This window comes from Mus pahari, chromosome 3 (assembly GCF_900095145.1).
Source record: "Mus pahari chromosome 3, PAHARI_EIJ_v1.1, whole genome shotgun sequence".
NCBI classification, from domain to species: domain Eukaryota; kingdom Metazoa; phylum Chordata; class Mammalia; order Rodentia; family Muridae; genus Mus; species Mus pahari.
The window spans coordinates 26,153,934-26,158,037 of NC_034592.1; positions in this window are offsets into that span (position 1 = coordinate 26,153,934).

Below are 4,104 nucleotides of genomic sequence, written 5' to 3' on the forward strand. Positions count from 1 at the left end.
ACACACACACACACACACACACACACACTACACAACACGCACGCGCGCACACACACACACACCTCCCTTAGGAAAAGACTTGTTAAGTTTCAGTCCAGAACTTAAATGCTATCTGGCCTACTATAAATCAAAGAACTCTGGTGCTTTGCTTGGCTTTCCTCTAATGGGCCATATCGAAGCGGTTTCATTCTGTCACCTCATTCTGCCCCATGTGCCCCTGCAATCCTCCGGGTCTTGTGAATCATTCTTTACTTATTTGTTTAAAAGTCTTTACTTGGTTTATGAAATCTAACCTGTTCTGATTCCTGCCCATGTTGCTCCCATGCCTCTTCCCTTTTCTGCTGTTGAGGAGGCTTTGTCACACCTTCCTACACATTCCAATAGCTGTCCATTATCAATATTAATTGGCCTGGTCTCATCCTTAATCTGTGCCAGCAGCTGTTATGAGAGATTGACACGAATGCTATGTGGTTTAAAGCTCCCACACCTGCTCATTGATTGCTCATTGGTGCTCTCACATACAAATGAAGTGGCACAAAAATGATGTCCGTTATATACTCAGTGGATCAGAAAGCCAAAATGCCCTAGAACTAATCTCTATAAAGTCTTTAACTCATCTTTCTAGATCCTGTCCCATATCTTCACTATGTGCACCTTCCTTATACCTCCCATCAAGGGACAACTGGATCCCTCTGTGCTCCCACATGGCCCTATCTAAGTAGACTGTAAGAAATGATCTTTTTTAAAAAGATTCATTTATTTACTTTATGTATATGAGTACACTATACATTGCTGCTGTCTTCAGACACACCAGAAGGGGGCATCAGATCCCATTACAGATAGTTGTGAGCCACCATGTGGTTGCTGGGAATTGAACTCAGGACCTCTGGAAGAGCAATCAGTGCTCTTAACCGCTGAACCATCTCTCCAGCCCCAAGAAATGATCTTGAAGTGGTCCTTGCCAAGGGTTCTGAGCTTCCCCAAGGCCAGGGAGCAGTACTCTGCAGCAGGCCCCTGCAATATGAGTCCTTTGTGTCATGGGGAAAAAAATCCTTCTTCAGCTCTGGATTCTGAAATGTGCCAGGATCACATAGCCTTCCCAGAGCCAGAGTTTCCCTCTTCCCTGGGATGTTCTTCTCTGGAAAGCCAATTGGCTTTGCAGACATCTTGTGCCTGAGGTTTGAAAAGTGAATGAATGCCGTACATCAACTCAAAGAGGAGTTCCACCACATCCTCAGCTCCTGGAAACAGCTCCTGATTCCTTTCAGCTTTGAGCTCCCTCCTTCCCAAAACCTTCCCAGATACCCTTGCCCAGCCAATCCCTTTACTCTCTCACCATTATCTCCTCTGCTGCTAGTCAGCACGTGGTAGACACTAAATAGGCATCCACTAACAGTCCAGCACCCACACTGGGTCTTTTTTTCTAATTTCTTGACGTTTTCCTTACAACCCTGAGAAGTACCCTCTGCTCTGAGTTTACAATTGTAAAGACAGGTTTACTAAGACAGATTTAAAGGGCTCTCAGCATTTACGGAGAAGACAGAAGAAGTGGAAAGGAATATATCTAAGGATGAGGATTGGTCTGAGGAGATTCATCCTGAGGTCCTGAGGCTAGAGGCAGACATTAAAATCAAGGCAAGTAGCCAGGCGTGGTGGCGCACGCCTATAATCCCAGCACTCGGGAGGCAGAGGCAGGCGGATTTCTGAGTTCGAGGCCAGCCTGGTCTACAGAGTGAGTTCCAGGATAGTCAAGGCTACACAGAGAAACCCTGTCTCGAAAACAAAAACCAACCAAACAAACAACAACAACAACAAAAAAGGCAAGTATGGGCCTCATCGTGAGGTCCTTACCCTACAGTGAGTGATGTAATAAATCAAGTAATTGCATTTGTGCTATAGTTAAGAACTATCAGGTATGCCAGATGGGCTGGGGTTGGGGTGGGGGGCAGGGTGATGGTATTTTTGAGATTGAAAGCACCAAAAGTAGGGTGGTCTAGCATGAGTAAGCCAGCCTAAGTGAGAAGGCTATGGAAGTAACAAGACAAAACAAGGTCCTAAGGGTTTAGGGACTTGGTACATTTGAGCTGTGGGTTATTCATGGTAATAGAGATGTTGTTAGAGGACACCATACGTTGTTCAGAGGGGACAGAGCTCCTCCCGTGGTCTCTGCCATGCTCTATCTAGCAGGGCCTGCCTTAAAGAGTCAGCCAGGCTGCCTGCATCCATGAGAAGGCTAAGAAAGAGAGTTCCTGCCTTGTTGAATTTAAGTACACTTTGTCTATGTTTTGAAAAGATTGTTAGCACGTTACAAAACCTACAATTAAAAAAGAAAAAGAAAAAAAGAAAAAAAGGAAAGGGAAGTCTCTAATGAAGCTCTTCTTCAATTCCTGCCTGTAAGATGCTGGTGTCTTGTGTCCTTGTGTACAGAAGAGCATGCCCAATAATTGGTTTTTATACTAAGCCTTGACTTCTCTGCAGGGAACTCCAGAAACTTGTTTATAAACAGTGCATGATGACACACACGTTCAATCTCAGCACTCAGGAGGCAGAGGCGGGTGGATCTCGGTGAGATTAGAGGCTAGCCTGATCTACAGAGTGAGTTCCAGAACAGCCAGGAACCAGGATCGTTACACAGAGAAACCCTGTCTCAGAGAGGGAGAGAGAGAGAGAGAAAGGGGGGGGGGAGAAAAAAGAAAAAAAAAAGAAGAAAGAAGAAAAAGAAAGAGGGCAAGGACTGGAGAGATGGCTCAGCAGGTAAGAGCACTGACTGTTCTTCCTGAGGTCCTGAGTTTAATTCCCAGCAACCACATGGTGGCTCACAAACATCTGTAATGGGATCTGACGCCCTCTTCTGGTGTGTCTGAGGACAGCTACAGTGTAGTCACATATATAAACCTTTTAAAAAAGAGAAAAACTCATTTATCACAAACACTGAGAGCACACATGACTTTTTAACTGAAGTCAGCTGAGAGTGAATACAGTAATCTCTGGCTAGGCCAGTGGTTCTCCAACTCAAGAGTCCCTGGGAGGTTTCCTGAGAACACGAGTTGCTGGATCCCCCACCTCCCATGAATCTCTGGTTTAGGAACTAGGCTGGGGCCTGTGAGTTTGTATTTCTAACAAGTTCGCAGGTGATCCTGAGGCTGTGGGCTGGAGGCAGAGTCCTCTGAGAGCCACTGAGCCAGCTGCCAGGGGAGACAAAGCATGAGTTACACAGTGGCCTGTTGGCCTCTCTACAGGGAGCTGGAAGCACAGAGCGATGAAGAGGTGCAGTTCTTAGGAGGAAATACTTGAGAGCAGAGGTAAGGAATGGGTGGGTGTGGCTGAATGCAGGGCACAAGTCAGTGCTCCTTGCAAGTGCAATACAGGCTCAGTAAGCCAGGGAAACATGCAAGTGATCAGAAAAGGAGTCACCTTCAGTGACAGCACAGAAAAGGAGTCCAGCCTCTAAGGGCATGCAGAAAGTTAGAAGAGCCCACAAAAGAGTCTGGGAAGGACCCCCTGTTGAAATCAAAGGGAAAACCAAAGGGAAACTGAGGTGGGAGGCAGTTTAAAAGAATAGGAGCCAAATCTCAGAGACTAGGAAAATGAGCGACTGACTCCACAGTTAATTGCTTGCTTTGCAGCTATAAGAACCTGAATTGGGGGCTGAGCAGTTAAGAGCACTGACTGCTCTTACAGAGGTCCTAAGTTCAATTCCCAGCAACCACATGGTGTCTCACAACAATCTGTAATGAGATCTGATGCCCTCTTCTGGTGTGTCAGAAGACAGCTACAGTATACTCATATAAATAAATAAATCTTAAAAAAAAAAAAACAAAACCCGAGTGTGTGTGTGTGTGTGTGTGTGTGTGTGTGTGTAAGTAACATCAGAAGTGGAGAGGCAGAAACAGGAGGGGCCTTAGAGCTCACTAGACAACCAGTGTAGCCAAAAGAATGAACTCCAGGTTCAGTGAGAGGCCTTGTCTCGAAAAAGTAAGCAGCAACGGAGGAAGAAGTATGTTGACTTACCATCAGGCTCACACACTTTCAGGAGAGCATATGGAAATACTGAGAGAGAGAGAGAGAGAGAGAGAGAGAGAGAGAGAGAGAGAGAGAGAGAGA